At 32.9% G+C, this 17,375-nt stretch overlaps 1 protein-coding gene across 1 annotated transcript in view; it reads right to left on the bottom strand.

Annotated features, from left to right (window-relative positions):
• Positions 1–17,375, bottom strand: part of CALCR (calcitonin receptor) — a 153,267-nt gene that overhangs the window by 94,825 nt on the left and 41,067 nt on the right. The window lies entirely within an intron of this gene.

The raw sequence follows: 17,375 nt of genomic DNA, 5'->3' as shown, positions 1-17,375 counted from the left end.
ATAAAATAATGTGTGTGCATAATTTCCATTATTATTCAAAACCAGTGTGACCATATCCCAGAGTCCTATCCTTTCTTTTACAAGTCTCACCTTAAAATTTTCCTCAAAATATGTAAAAGGTTTAACATCACCCTCTGTTACACATATAAAATGGTTTTAATTTGGCTCTTCAAAATCATGATAATCCCAAACTTATAAGCAAATATTTGGCATAAGTAGATGGCACAGTTGGATGATTGTTGTGATGTGATCTAAGAAACTGTGGTGCACCCACTAGAATGAACTAGAATGCCCCACTAGGAAGTTGTTTCTTTAGGCTAAGTTATTTCATAAAGTTTCAAAAATTTGTGTTCACATTGATTCATGAATTCAGGGCTCAGAATTTATTCTAAGAAAATAATCATATGTGGATAAAGATTTTGCTGCAAGGATACTAACCTTGGGGCTAGTATCATTACACCAAACAATGAAAACAGCCTAATGCCTCATAATAGGGAGATGGACACACTGTGGATTGCTATGCAGCAATTTAAAATTATGTTGGAAGAGAATTCAGTATCATGAAAAGATGTTGTAAACATATCCTAAAATAAAAAACAAACAAAAAGGAGGCTAGGAACCATTATGGCCAGTAGAACCCTTCAAAGAATAAATACATGCACGTCGAAGAGAGTCGAGAAGTATGTTACATGTATATACATAAGATTATCTCTAATTATAAGATGATGGATGAAGTTTTCCCATAATGCTACTTATTTTCCAAAATGATCTATATATTTCTTTAATAATTAAAAAGTAATAATAGGGTGTCAGAAGTCCTCCATAAAATATAAATGGCCCAGAAGGAGGATGATGTTGCATCACTCTTAAATTATCGCGGGTTTTTAGGAGACCACTTTAAGATCCAGAGCTGTAAATTTACAGTGTTGAAAGTGAAAAGAAATTACGGTTCAGAGCATAAGAGTAAGTCAAAGGAAGACAGACTTGGGTAGGACATTGCGGTGGCTTTTTGCATGTTAGAACCATGAGAGTATAAAATGGCTGGGCATTGAGAAGCAGGTATCACAAGGTTGCAAGGAGGATGTCATGATTAACCACTAATTTCACAGTTTTGCTTCTGCCTAGTCTATTATGGACTTCACAAGTAATTCCATCTTAATATAGGGAGTGAGAACAGAAGATGTTTTTACTACCCAATACCTATCAAACCGCCAGGCACAAAGCCCAAACTTTGAAAATGCTTCTAACCTCAGGAAATCTGAAGTAGTGGAAAGAACTTTGGATTACTATCAAAAAATCAGAGTTTGATTTGAGAACTTTTTTTTAATTTGCTAGCCATATGGCCTTGCACTAATGACTTGCATTTCTGAGACAGATTTCTACCCTATAAATTTAGATGATATTAGTAATGCTCCCTCACATAGTTGGAAAGATTTAATAATCATATATTATAAACTAGCAATGATTTGTTTCCATAAATTATTACTACACCTATTTTTGCAAAAGGCCTTTTAAATATAGCATTACAATCCATAACAGTGCTGCTATCTTTTTAGAATTCTTGAAGATTACATAACTGAAAACTAAAAGCAGGTGAACTATATGGAAAGAAAAACAAAACTTTAATTATTCTTACATTGAAGCTATCAAAAGTTTAAGGATCTGAAATATTAAAAATGAAACAAAACACACTGAACTTCTTTGTGTATAGTTACTGTGAAGACAGTCTAGCTCATTGACCTCTTAGGATTTCTTTTTATCTCATGGTTGTAATGAGGATACATTTGCAATCCAAGATAAGGAAATCTTGTTGAGTAAAATATTGACACAAGGAGAACTTTGAAAGAGATTAGTTCAATATAACTAAACAGAAAATCCAGAAATAAGTCCAACTCCCCTTAGGAATTTATTATAGGGAAAGGTGACATTTTATATTGGTAGGGACAAGACGGGTTATTTAATAAATGGCACTGGAACAACTGCAAAGCCTTTGGGAAAAAATGGGTTTCTTCTTCAGTCCCTACATCTAAATAAATTTCAGATGGATAAAATAAGTAAATGTAAAAACATGAAACATTGAGAACGGTAGATAAAAATATGTGTATTTTTGTAATCACAGAATAGAAAAAGAACTTCCAAGGGTGACATCAAATTTAGGAGGCATAAAAGCCAAGATTGATAATTCTGGCAAGATAGGAATTTAAAATTTATTTACAAGACCACACACACACACACACACACACACACACACACACACACACACACACACACACACACACACACTCCAAAACATAAAAAAATCAAGAACTGGGAAAAATATTCACAACATATGTGACAGAAAGTAGTTAAATTCCTATAAAAACAAATAACAAATCAATGAGATGAAAACTCAATAAAAATGAACAACAAAAAACACAAATGACCTATTCAAATATGGAAAAACTCTACTCATAAAGAAATACTTGACTTTATTATAACTAATTCTATTCATATTTAAATATGTGCAAATTAATGTCATGAGTTTTCCCACCTGTTAGCTTAGCAAAGACTAAACTGTCTTCTATTGTCCAGCATTGGTATTTATATGAAGAAAAATGCACTTCTGCATTATTGGTGAGAGCATAGAGATACAATCTTTTTGAAGGGCAATATCTGCAAAATAATTAAGCCTAACCAATTAGGTGGAGAATATACAAAGATGTTTATTGGAGCAGTTTTAGAAACAGCAAAAAACTAGAAACAATCTAGAATACTGATTTTTCATAAACGAAATAGAATATTATGTAACTATTAAAAAGAATGACATCAATCTCTATGGGATGATATGGAAAGACCTTCAAGGAGCATTGTTAAGTTAAAAATAAACTGTACATTAATATTTATAGTTTTATGCCATTCGTGTTTCTAATAGACATACATTTACATTTACCGAGATATATCTGGAATGATAAAAAAAAAAAAGAAACAGTTTAAAGTGGGTTCCTCTGAGGAGATGAGTTGTAGGATTGAGAGAAAAAAATTTTTATCTAAATCTTTTGTATTATTTAACTCTTACATAATGATCATGTTAATTATGTAATAAAAAGCTTAAGCCATGCTCTCTGAGTAGTGAATTATGCTTATTAACACTGCTGTATATAATCTTCTATTTTTTAAGAGCTCTTATATGAAGGCTATTTTACACTTATAGACCTTAAAGATGTTCAGTCTTCACTCGTACATACTAATGTTTTCTCCTGTTTTTCCTGTTGTGTGAATTTAAATTCTATAAATTTGTTTGTCATATATCTAGAATTCCTTATATTGCTGTAATTATCTGGTTAGCTTAACATAACTTAAATGAAAACTGATATGTGGCATCAATATGATAGTTTTAATCGCAATAATTTTATAGAGTAGTGATTCTAGGATTCGACTTTCTAAATTTACATACTGGCTCTCTCATTTATTAGTAGGGTGACCCTAAGAAAGTTACTTAACCACTCTTAGCCTCAGTTTACTCATTTGTACAATTAGGTAAATGATAGTCTGTCTTTGTATTATAGGGAAGTTGGGGAATTAGATAGATTAATACATATAAAATGTTTAGCAGTCCTCAGCACATAGTATTCAATAAATATGTTGAGCATTATCATTATTTATATTATTATTAAAATACCTTTGAAAGACATTTCCAAATTCAATTCTGTTACTATATAGTCTGTGATATGGTTAGGCTCTGTGTCCCCACCCAAATCTCATTTTGAATTATTATCCCCAGGTTAAGGGAGAGACCTGGTGGGGGGTGATTAAATCATGGGGGCGATATCCCCCATTCTATTCTCATGACAGTGAATAAGTCTCATAAGAGCTGATGGTTAAAGAGCAGTTCCCCTGTGCTCGCTCACTCTTCTCTCTCCTGCTGCCAAGTGAAGAAGTTCCTTGCCTCTCCTTCACCTTTGACTATGATTGTAGGTTTCCTGAGGCCTCCCTAGCCATGTGGAATGGTGAGTCAATTAGACCTCTTTCCTTTATAAATTACCCAGTCTTGGGAAATTCTTTATAGCAGTATGAAAATAAACTGATACAGTCTATCTTCAAATATAAACATTTTTCAAAATGTGTTCATAAATATAGAATAAATTGCTGTTATTTTTGAAGAGGAAGCAACTATTTTTCATTTGTTGAAAAATATCAGAGTTGCAAATATTACTTTCAGTTTCTCAAGCAGAAATAATGGAATATGCAAAAAAAGATGGAAAATAGCTGGTAGATATTAATGAAGGAGAGTGAGATGAAGATAGACCCTGAATTGAAATTGCCAAATGAGTTCACAAAGAGGAAGTAAATGCCATTCAACCTGATGGTGGGGAATGAGATTACCAGTGTATGAGAACTTAGTTCAATTAGTTAATTTTTACTTTCTTGACAGGTAATGTGTAAACAACATGTGTGGCATTTTACCCAGCTGTTTTCCCTACATTTCACTTATACCACGATTTAATCATTAAGAGAGTAAATGGAATATTTTCCATTTGTTGCATCAGAAGAAGCATTATTGACTATTTTTTACAGTCCTCATTGTTCCTTATTGTGCTATTTTTATTTGTATAAGTAAATGTTGCTGAATTTAGAAAATTTATTTTATTTCTAGCAAAGATATAGCATTCCTCCCACCCTACTTAATTTGTAATAATTCCATGTATAGCTATAAAAAAGAGAAAAACATCAACTCTACAAAAATTAGCTTATTTACCTTGGACAGAGCTAACTATAGCTACAAATATTCTGACAAGAAATGCAGGTTTCTTCTATAGAAATTGTCTGATTTTTATTTATTTTAAATGGTACATGGTGCACTTCCTACCTGAAAGTGGGGCCAATTTTTTGATGAACTCTTTTACTTTGAGTTCTACTGAATTTAAAGAAACAAAGGCCAAATTTTGGTGAGATTTTTAGATTTATACTTTTTATAGGGCCACTTTAAATGGTGTTGGAGACCATTAGCAACAAATACATGTAATTCGAGAAAGGTCACCATGACTTCCTGCAAATTAGGGGTTTTATTAGGAAACCATGGCTATAAAACATTTGGTGTTTCTCAGTTGGCTCCCTGTGTAGGTGGCATATTTCCTTCCCTATGTTTCACAGCCAGTGAAAGGTCCAAACCCTTCACCTGGTACATCTAATGTTATTCAAAACAAATCCAACAATTTGTCACATTAAAATCTTATTTAGTAAATAGCTCTAGGGACTATAAGTTCTAGTACTTCAGAGTTCCAACTGATTGATTTGTTGCCAGTAAGGCTAAAGTTGGGGCCAGCCTGGGTGGACCGTACCTCTGTTCAGTGGCCCAGACCACAGAGGTCACTGGATACAAAGGCACTTGGTAGGAAGATATGTCTGGTATAGCAGCAGTTGGCCACCTCTTCTATGCATGAGAAATAGTATACTGTCCAGACCCTACTGGCAAGTAGGAACAACCTCATTTTTATAGATACAAAGGAATAAGCCATATATTAAAGTGTGTACATTTGTATTTCCCAAATAGATATTTTTCCCTAAGCACAAAAAACAAAGGTACCAAGAAAGTACATCCTCTAATCAGGAAGCTAGGGGGAGAATCTGCTGCTGACAAGTAAAAATTACAGAGCTATAAGATCCCTTTAATTTTCATCCTAGATTCTAGATTTTATTTTTCTAAACCATTCTTTTTGTAGCCAGATAATTCGAAACCATTCTTTTTGTATCCATATAATTCATTGCTAGGGACTCTTTCCCATTCAGAACCGTGCAGAATCAATGATATGAAGATGCATAGATATTGCCAAACGTATTACATATCTATTAATACTATTCTATTCCATTACATATCTATTCCATTACATATCTATTCCATTACATATCTATTAAATACTTTATTAAATAATTCAAATCTGCATTAAGAATTAAATAATTCTTTCTCTTTATCGAAATCCCAAGGGGTACAACATTTTGATTGCTAACTTTTGTTATGTGGTCAAGCTCTGGCTTTATAGTATCATTTTGGAGAAATCAGAAAACTACCAACAAATTTCTGAATGCTCTTAACTTCAGTGAATTCCGTTTCCCTTTCCCCAATATTTTGTTTTGTTTTTTTGAACAACAGTTCAAAGATAACTACCATAATTATAAGTACGTAAATGAAACAATTTGTGTATGTTTGCATGAGTGTCTGAGCGGGGATTTATTATTTTTTTAAACACAGCATGAGGCATATCACTCACATCACAGAAAAAGCCATTTTTAAGTTTATCAACTTAAAAATTGAGTATCCAATTTTTTAGATGATAAATCTAGCAAAGATATAAAGAAAATAGCTTTAAATGTCTCAATGCTGATACTGATTTATCAATTTGTAAGACATTTGAAACTATTTCTCTTTTATATTCAAGATTTATCATCATTCATTGAATTGAATATTATGTGATTGTTTGCTTTAGATACTCTGTGGACAGGAAGTATGTCTCCATCTCCTTCGTTTTTTGCCCTCTAGGTCCTTCAAGGGCTTTCAGAACTGGAGGCTGAGTGTACTTGCACATAGGTGTGTTCACATACCTACCTGTCTACCTATCCATCTACCTACCATGTCCTTTTCATGCAAATTTTTAGGTGTTAAGGATTTACCTTGTAAAAATGAAGTATTTCAGACTTGCGGGGTAAAATTATTTCTACAATAATTTATTTCTACAATTTCCTTCAAATCTTCCCATTTTGAATCTAAGTGAGTCAAAAAGAGCTTAGTAGTCTTTGCAAGATCACAAAGCCAGTTCAAGGCACAGTCAGGAAAAGCCCAGCATGCCATCTGTGCTCCAGGCTTCCTTCAATTCCATCATGCTGTCTTGTTTTGTACAGTTCCTCTCATGTTAGTATGAAGATATATATGATTAAGAAAAAAGACCAGTATTTAAGTTAATGATTTTTTAAAGTCATGTTCTGTTATGCCACTGGCAAACCTTTTGGAAGCAAAAATCAAGGAATGAAGCGCAATCAATTTATTTTTAATTAGCTTATTACTTCCTGCTTTTTTTCAGTTTGTTGAAAATAGGTTAGGAAAATTGAGATGATTCTACTACTACATTATTAAAGTTAATGTTTTAAATTAGCATTTGAAGCAATACTGATCACTTTGAAATAGAATAGAATATGGTAAATTAAAATTTATTTGTTAAAATGAATGCTCAAGAACACTTCATCCATGAATGTGTTCCTGGATTAATCAGGTTGCTAATTTGTTTCCCTCCTTACCACTTATAATCTAGAAAAATTGCTTTGAATTTTCTCTCCAATAGTTTCAAATACAAACAGTTGCCTACTTCATTCTGGATAGTATATTCCTTTCCATAAGGATTTAATTTTGACATGCTTCTGTACCCCTCACGGTCTCCTCCCATTTTTTTGGTAGAAACACAGAAGGTGCTTAATAAAAGCCTTGAAATAGACTAGTGATAAAAGAATGAATCCATATATACATTGTTCTTGTAATCACTGCATTTGTTATTTAGTTCCTCTCCTGGACTGTGAGGTTATCGAGGGCACAGACTGTGTCTTATTTGCTTGTGTATTCCTGTCATCTACTAGATATTCAGTACTGCTTGAAGAATGAATCAATGATTTCTTCTCACTTTTATTTAGGTATATGTCTAATGTCTTTACCTAGTCTGAGAGTTCTTTGAGAAAATAACTCATATTCTATTGATCTCTGTAAGCTTCAAATGAGTTCTTATTATGCTATGAATAAAGTAGCACTTCAAAAGCTCTAGTAAATAAGCCAAACATCACCTTGGATTGCTTTTTTAAGTCTAGGATTTTTTTTCTATTTTTATAAGTACAAACTATGCTGTTGAAATAAAATTCGGGTCAATATAAAGAAGTTTCTAATATTTTTATATTATTCATTTGATATCTAATTCCAATATCTAATATTTTGATAATGAGGTAAGTTGCCTTTTGATGTCATTGATTTTCTAAGATCCAAAATCTAACAAATGTGCATATTACTGCCTAATAATTTCTCTAATGGATGCTCATACTTTCTAGAAATAATTACAGATAATGTATTTATAACTCTAAGACTCTGACTATAACACTACATAATTACATTTCCTACTTTCATCCTTAAATATGTTTCATCATACTAGTAGTAATGTTACTCATTAAGTAAAATCAAAAATATATAAAGAAATAAAAAGTTGGCTAGAATCTCACCACCCCCAAATGCCCTTAATTTTTGGTCAATTTATTTACTATTTTTTTTTCTTATTTTTTTTGAGACAGAGTTTCGTTCTGTTGCCCAGGCTAGAGTGCAGTGGCACAATCTCAGCTCACTGCAAGCTCCACCTCCCAGGTTCATGCCATTCTCTTGCCTCAGCCTCCCGAGTAGCTGAGACTACAGGCGCCTGCCACCACGCCCGGCTAATTTTTTGGTATTTTTTAGTAGAAACAGGGTTTCACTGTGTTAGCCAGGATGGTCTTGATCTCCTGACCTCGTGATCGGCCCACCTCGGCCTCCCAAAGTGCTGGGATTACAGGCGTGAGCCATCGTGCCCTGCCTGGTTTTTTTAAAACATACATTTCTGATTTTCTTTTCCAAGTTATATATATTCAAATTGCAACAGTATTCTTATATCTCATATATTTTATTATTAGCTTAATTTCTGCTTGAGGAGAAAAATGCTTTCTAGTACTGAGTAAGTGAATGTAACTCCAAGTTGTCCCATACTTATTGATTATGTTCTCTTCCCACAGAAGGCTCACATATGTAATTGTTCTCACAGATAAAAATGAAAATAATGTACATATGTGTATATGTGTGTAATTTTAATAAATATCTGTATCTATAATCCTTTGTCTCAAGTAGATAATGAGACCCCACAACCTTTTCCAGAAAATTAATCCCAAAGATACTTATCATAAAGCGTGCTATAAAGTGAATGTTGTGTCCCTACTGGTTTCTACTACAAAACTAAAGTTTTTAGGGCAAGTCACATAACCTCTAAGCATCAGTATCTTCATTTTTAAAAATAAAGGGCTCATATAAATATTTACCTTATTGGGTTCTTTGGAGTATTAAAAGAATCCATGCCTGCAACATGCTTAGAAAATATCTAATTGATACAAAATACTTCATAATTATAATTATTCTTACTGGGAAAGTCTTATGATCAAAAACATTAATTCCAAATTTTGAGGCTTAAAATTTTTTCTTTTCCTAGACTCAGGGAAATAAAAAATGATAATAGTTTCTTTTTCATAATAATATTTTGGAAGTCACTTAAACATTCCTATCTTCCCTTAAACATTCCTATCTTCCCTTGGTTCTATACATTCCTATCTTTCCACTTGACAAATGCAAAAAAATGTTAGGAAACATTACCTTTTAATACTAGCTCCCTGCTATACTTTTTTCCAATTATTAAAAAGATTTTTTTTTTAACAGAGTCTGGCTTTGGTGTAACAGAAGTTGCTAGGCTACTAGGGGCTTGCAGGCTATCTCGGAAGTGACCTGGTTGGATTTCTCAGTACTATGTTCAAACTAACAGCATGAAATACTTATCCCATCAATGGCAGAGAATTGTTGAGGTTAAGGAAGACAGCAGAATATGAAGCAGAGCAGGTCATGGTGTGTATGTTGAATACAGCAAAGGGGCCTTGAACTCAATTCAAACCTACTTTGTCAGAGGACAATGTATTCTTTCTGGCTAATGGTACTGCAGTTCATATATGTACTGAGATCAAGGATGGAGAGTTAGTCTAGAGATTTAAGTCAGTCAATTTGTCAATTTAAAAGTTTAATAGTCAGTTAGAAACCAGATTGACAATAGTCAGTCAGGATTAATTCTTAAATTGTGATTTCCTTGAAGATAAAATATTTCAATAATGGCTTCAAATATTTTTCTTCAGTTAGTGTTCTTTATGCAGTTTAGAGATTTGTTTTATATTAAGTTAATTTAAAAGTGACTGACTTTGGAAAAAATCTCTTTTGTGGGGAGGAGGCATGGGAATCAGTGTTTAATTCTACTGGAACACATGAGCACTATTAACCTTTGCTATTAACCTTTTTGCTTTCACTATCACTTGTAGACATTTAATTTTTATAAAGTCATGAGATGCAAAATAGTAAATAGACATGGACAGACGAGATGTGATTGGAATCAATGGATATTGCAAGACTTCTCAATAAACTGTTCTGATGGGAAGTCAACATAAAGATTAGAAACCACTACTTCAAAGTGATTCATGGGCAGTAAGATATAGAAAGGGGCTTTAGAGTCCATCTTCGTGAACTGGATCGTTTTTGTTTGTATGTTTGTTTAAGTGAGGAAACTTGCACCCTAAATGATAAAGTGATTTTCTCCAAGATGACACTGCTAAACAGTAACAGAGCATGGATGAGATACCATTTCCTTTGGCATCTATTCTTTTATCTTACCAATACATCACACTGTTACTTGTCCTTTGGAGGTACATGGCCAATATTCTCTCTAGAACAGTATAGCAAAGAAGGGGGGAAGAGGCAGAGAATTACCAATACTGACTCAAACAGTATAGCAAAGAAGGGGGAAAAAGGCAGAGAATAACCAATACTGATTCAGAGATATGGTAAAGGAAAAAATATAGATTGCAATTTATAATGTATATTATGATTCACATAGAATTGTATATGGGTTACTTATTTAAGTGTGGTCATAAAGAATGTTAATAAGACTTTTGAGATAAGCTAGAGAATATGAAATACTGTAAAGTCATAATATATGAAATTTTATTCCATTAAGGCAGGTTATAACATTTAAACAGCAAATTGTTGAAGAAGAAATAAACGACATCCTGTGTTTATTCAATAGACAGATAGTCCAATATGTTAATTCATAATTTTAGCGACAAAAATTTTACAAGTTTATTCAACAACATAGTTACTTATGACTTCAACATTTTCTTTTAAAGGAGAAAGAGTCTATGTTTGACAGCATAAGATTGTGACCAATTAAAAATAAAATTCTAGCTTTGGGTCACTCCATTCCATGAATACATGGCATTAAGTTAGTTATATCATAATATAAAGTGAACCAAATTGTTCCAAAGAACATAAAACTATAAAGTAAAATAGTTTTTGGGGAAAAGTCTATTGTTTTCTTCATACCTGATCTCTTTCTTTCAAATTTGGATTTGTATTATGAAATGTATTTTTCTTTATAAGGTATGTTTATATATGAAAAGTAGCTTTAAAGTTTTTAGTAGAACTTCAGATTCACCCAATAACATATCTTCTTTTTTCTCTCATTTTTCTAATAGGTGTCTTGGCAAGTGGAAGAATTCCAGGGAATTGCATATATATATAGTATATTTATGTTTATGAAATATGTACATGTCATTATACTAAAATAAACATATAAAATACATTTATACAAATGTATATATGACATACAACTTTTAATATGTTAATACATATTATATGTTATTCACTGAAAAGCATAAATATATATTTAAATGGTATATCTAAATATTGTCTCTATTTCTATAATGCAAGTTGTCCCAAAAAGCTTAGTACAGTTTTAAGCTTTAATCACTTCCATACTATAAATGCTACAAACTTATAAAAATAATGCTTGAAATTTAATTGCTTAAATTATTTTGTACTAGTTTTGCGATTTTTGTGTAATAATTTTTAAATTTCAGTTTGCTTTAGGACCTCTGAGTAAAGATGACAAATTACAAGTTAGCAGCCATTTTAGCAAATAACTGACTGGTTCTAGAAAGAGCACAATCAACATAAATTTTGCCCACTTCAAAATGCTGTGTAGGGATAGCCCTGCATATAAGTTTCTAAGACAAAACAGTAGTCCAAATCTATTATAAAAGATGAACATAAACAACAGAAGCACTTTACTCAATGGAGGCCCATTTCATCAGGGCAGAATTCTGTGCTCTATTATGTAGGTTTGATTTAGTGGGAAAGCAAATGTTATCTTCAGAGTTAAAATGATTAAAGCCACAGCATCTTTGGAAGACACAGACCGGTTCAGTTTTAATAACAGGGATGAACACTTTTGTTATTTTTTGCCTCAAAAAATTTAATTGGTAAGTATATTCAAGAAGCATTGTAACCTAATGGTTTATTTGAGGTTTCAGAATATGAGATATCATTATCTACAGCTCTGAAATATTTGTATTTTTTCCTCAGAGTCTAAACCGCTCAGAAAATGTTCTGGTACCTTTGATTAGTCCAAAAGGTAAGCCCATGTTTAAATAAATTTCATACTTTTCTAACAAAGATTGATGCTGCCTGAACACTTTCAGGCCCATTGCTTACTACACTCATTTATGCATTACCAGTGCCTAGAACAATGTCTGTTCAAAGTACGTGCTCAATAAGTATTTGGAATATTTCTGAGAAATTTAAAATTTTTTTATTATACTTTAAGTTGTAGGGTACAAGTGCACAATGAGCAGGTTTGTTACATATGTATACATGTGCCATGACGGTGTGCTGCACCCATTAACTCGTCATTTACATTAGGTATGTCTCCTAATGCTATCCCTCCCCCCTCCCCCCACCCCACCACAGGCCCCAGTGTGTGATGTTCCCCTTCCTGTGTCCAAGTGTTCTCATTGTTCAATTCCCACCTATGAGTGAGAACATGCGGTGTTTGGTTTTTTGTCCTTGCGATAGTTTGCTGAGAATGATGGTTTCTAAAAATTTTATGGTATAATATAAATAAGCCCTAAAGCATCATTCTCTATCTAATTTGTCAAAATAGATTTTATTCAAAAATGTAATAGAATCTTAAAGGACTTTGACAGATAATTGGCAATATATGTTATTCATCCTGTAGCCTTTAAAGAATAAGTTAAACACAAAAGAAAGGTCATACTATAATTTCCTAAAGTTGAAGTTCCATAATACTAATATTCTATTTGCCCACAAGATACTTGGCCTGATTAAGGCTTCTGATGTACCCCCATTCAAGTCGCTAATTTAGCCTGATACTGATAGTATTTAACCAACTTTATCGAAAATTTTGTGAGAAAGTAATTTGGCTTTATTTCTGTAAGAAATCTTGGTCTTCAATTTCTTTTGTAGTCACGGTGTGCTCTACAGCTGTAGGCATATGATTATATGAAAATGAGTTTATATGAATGCATATGGCATGCATTCATGCATGGATGAATGAATGACATCTGGACATATGATAAATATATAATAAAGATGTTGATATAGTTTGTATATTTGTCTCCACCCAAATCTTATGTTGAACTGTAATCCCCAATGCTGAAGGTGGGGCCTAGCGGGAGGTGATTGGATCATGGGTATAGATTTCTCTGGCTTAGCACTATCCTCTTGGTGCTGTTCTAGTGATAGTGATGAGTTCTTGTGAGATCTGGTTGTTTAAAAGTGTGTGGCACCTCCCCATTCTCTCCCTCTTGTTCCTGCTCCCACCATGTAAGAGACCTGCACCCCCTTTGCCTTCTGCCATGCTTGGAAACTTCCTGAGGCTTCCCCAGAAGCAGGTGCCACCATGCTTCTTGTACAGTCTGCAGAACCATGAGTTAATTAAACCTCTTTTCTTTATGAATTACTCAGTCTCAGTTATTTCTTTACAGCAATGTAAGAATGGACTAATACATATATATTTCATGTAATTGCAAAGCAAAGCAACAATTTGAAGAACCACAAGAACTACATATTTATTTTTATTATATTTCATTTATTTTTAAATCACGTATCCTACAGACGTCAGCTAACTTTTCATTTGTCTTTATTTCTTCTAATTTCATATTTGTTCATCTTGTATCTGAGACATATAACTTTGATTAAAATATTGGGTCAAGGCACAGTTTAAAAGAACACCAGATACTAGTATTTTCTCAATGAAGAAATAAATAAAGGAAAAGATGATGAAGGTTTGGATGAAGTCAGGGGTTACCACTCTAAAATACTTAGAATAGTCATTGGAAAATCAAATGAATGTTAATATATGTGAAGGCAAAATTTAAGTCTGTGTTTAGAGTAACAATCCAATTTACATCCTCCCTGTAATAGCAAAAGCCTTACAAATATCACTATTTCAACATTTCTATATGTAAAACACAGCTCTTGTTTTCATTGCTCTTTATTGTGCTCCAGTTTCACAGCATGATCTCTCAGGTAAATTGGTTAACCAATTGAACAAAGATATACTAAAAGGTATTTTGACTATTATTTTTAAAAATCAAGTTCCAAAAAGAGCTCCTTTCAATTATTACTGTTTTCACTTACTTATGGGGCAGGTCAACGTAATTGTCCCTTATTGTGGAAATGAGAAAATAATGTTTGAGAAGTTAAGTGATCATCACAGAAAGTCAGTGTCAGAAGTTGTGATTTTTTTTGATTTATAAATCATGATTTATTTGATTTATAAATCAAAATATTCAGACTGCCTAGTCCTTTTCCAACTACCATTAATAGATTATTTGGGTACTGAGCAGGCGGACCAGTTTTTGTTTGTTTGTTTGTTTTGTTTTGTTTTACATGCTACACGCTACATTGATTATGTGACTATTTCCACCTTTTAATCTAACTTTAATGCCACATCACTCAATCATAACACTCAATTTTTTTGATTAATATATTAGACAGGAGGTCTATAATTTCCTTTACTTAAAAATAATCTCAAATCATCCACAAGTGGTACATTTTAAAATTCATTAGAGATCTTTGACATGCTCTTCTATTAGCAAGATTTCAGAGAGCACAGATGGCAATTAGTCACACAGATGCTGGTGGTTAACTCCTTTGACTGAGGAGAGCAGCACTATCCATGAAAAGAACTTTCAAGTCTCTGGAAACAAACAGTAATATTAAATGCCATTCAAAGCATTTCCTGTCAATACTCCAGCCTTATTACATCCTTATATAAATTCTTTGCTCATTTTTAAACTTTCAAAATGGCTGGTTGTTGGAAAATCCAATCCTAGCAGGATAGAGGGTCCTTTAAGCTACTAGTTCTCCAAGTGTAGTCCCTGGACCAGCAGCACAGACATCACTGGAGAGCTTGTCAGAAATGCAAATTCTCTGGCCTCACTCCAGACCTACTGAACCAGAAACTTTGGTAGTGAGGCCTAGCAATCAGCATTTTGATAAGCCTTCCAGATGATTCCCATGTAAACAAAAATTTGAGAATCTTTGCTGTAAGTTATTTGGAGGTGCCTGGAGAAAAGGCTCTCCATAGAGATTATAATGGAATGTACAAGTTAAATTATTATTATAGTTTACATTATATTTAAATTATAAAACATTATTCGACCATAAACAGGATGTTAAATTCTTTTTTTAATGTCTGTATTTTGAATTCATTAGAATTAATGTAATTTAATTACGAATTTCTCAACGTAACACTATACGGATGCTAAATGTGCCTTTGCTCGGTGGAGAAGAATTTGCTTTAGGCAATAGGGGAATGGAAATTATTGAGTAGGAACCTGGGCTGAGTTGTTACTAAAGTCTTTGCATATTGGCAGGGATTTGAGATACTAAATTACTACCTTTGGTTTCTCATATGTCCATCCTCCATGCCCTGTGACTTCAGAAATGTATCCTTCCATCACACGTTAACTTTACATATTACAAAACAGAGCAGAAAATCACACGCCATATTGGAAAATGGAGAAATCAGCAAATTGTCAATCCAGAGAGCTAACATGGAATATATTTCTTTTGCTTGAATTTATTTTTATATACTCCTCAAAGCAATTTCACAATTCCATGGGAATATGGATATATGTGATCTTACAATTATATTTACATTCTCTAACCCCTGATTTCTTTAATTGTGTTCATCCTTATACTAGTTTCCACGTCAACAATGCCAACTGCGAACGCTACTTGTAATGGAAGCTTAAAAACAAACAAAAAGAAAAGTCCTTTAGCTTAGAATATTTGAAAGAACCCAAAGATTGGGTTAACTAAATCTTAATCAAAATTCAATGTGCAGCAACTAAAATTTTAATATGATGAGGTCATCATCAATGAATTATCATAAAGGTTTTTTTAAATTCATTGATCTGAGAATACTTAGTACATATACCGGATAAATAAATTAACAATGATCATGAATGTGATTAACATATACTCAAAGTTAAAAATGTAATTCTTTCTGATATTTTAAAAAACAACTATAATGCAAGATGAATATGTGTTTTGCTAGTATGAACACTATCAAATACCCTGAAGTACTATCTATTGATAGCCATGAAGAAATAATTGTCATAAATATATGACATGAATAAAATAAAGTAGTGGTAAAATAAATCAGTTTTCACTGCTTCAAAAGTTCCCTCTTTTTCAATTTTGGGAGACAGACTGCTAAAGATGATGAAGTCTGTCTAAAGGCAAGTGCAACCTCTATGATAAAAATCTATCTTCACAAGCCTCAAGGAGAGTATATCTGGTGTTGAAAGGTTTAGCTCCAAGAGTGTAACAGTGCTGAAGACAGGAAGGGAGCACTTGCCAGTTATTCAGTCTTTTCGACTGTCTTCTATCACTACTTTATAAGTCCTTCTGATATTTGTGCTGATGTTTGCTGCTCCTCTTTTTGCCTTAGGCAGAGTAGAGTAAAGTTCAGGAGGTTAGGTTAAAAAAGACCCCAACCAGCAGGGAATGTAGTTTATTGACGGGGTTCTTTACAGACGGATAATAAGAGTAATGAGAAAGCTACATAATTGCTCTTCATGGTGTGCCAAAAGCTCAGTCAATGGCTGATATACATGAAACAAAATTATTAAAGCACTTTATATCAGACACTGGAATGGTTCCCTAAATTAGAACAGACTTACTAACAGCCCATCTGGTTAGGTTTCGGAAGAGTGGACAGATTGTGGCCTATGGATGCAATTCTTTACAATACAAATAGCAGGTGTGATCCTTTGCCAAAAGACCGAAGAGGACTTCTGCAGGAATTCAATACAAATCTACATCATATAATAGCCTTGATTCCTCATGTCCAAAGCAAAAAAAAAAAAACAAAAAAAAAACCTGACTCAACCCTAACTACTTTTCTTTCATGAGCTTTCACAAAATGAAGGTGATAATAGTACTTGCCTTCCAGGATTGTGACAAGTATGAAGTGGAAAAATACCTAGAAACACATTTGAGGGATTAAAGATGGTAATTCTCTAAAAATAACCTGGAGACTAACATTTTAGAGGATAAAAGTGATGTCAATTTTCTCATTTTTATCCTTGTTATTCAATGAAATTGGTAATCTAAATTGAAAAATACTCTAATAACATAGTTTTGTTCAACTTCATTTTATTATTACATTTGAAATATGTAATAATGGTTTCATTATACATCATTTTGCTTAAAGTCACAGTTACCA

Source organism: Pongo abelii, chromosome 6, assembly GCF_028885655.2.
Source record: "Pongo abelii isolate AG06213 chromosome 6, NHGRI_mPonAbe1-v2.0_pri, whole genome shotgun sequence".
Classification (NCBI taxonomy): domain Eukaryota; kingdom Metazoa; phylum Chordata; class Mammalia; order Primates; family Hominidae; genus Pongo; species Pongo abelii.
The sequence above is the reverse complement of the archived record's forward strand: the minus strand, read 5'-3'. Positions and strand labels throughout refer to the sequence as shown.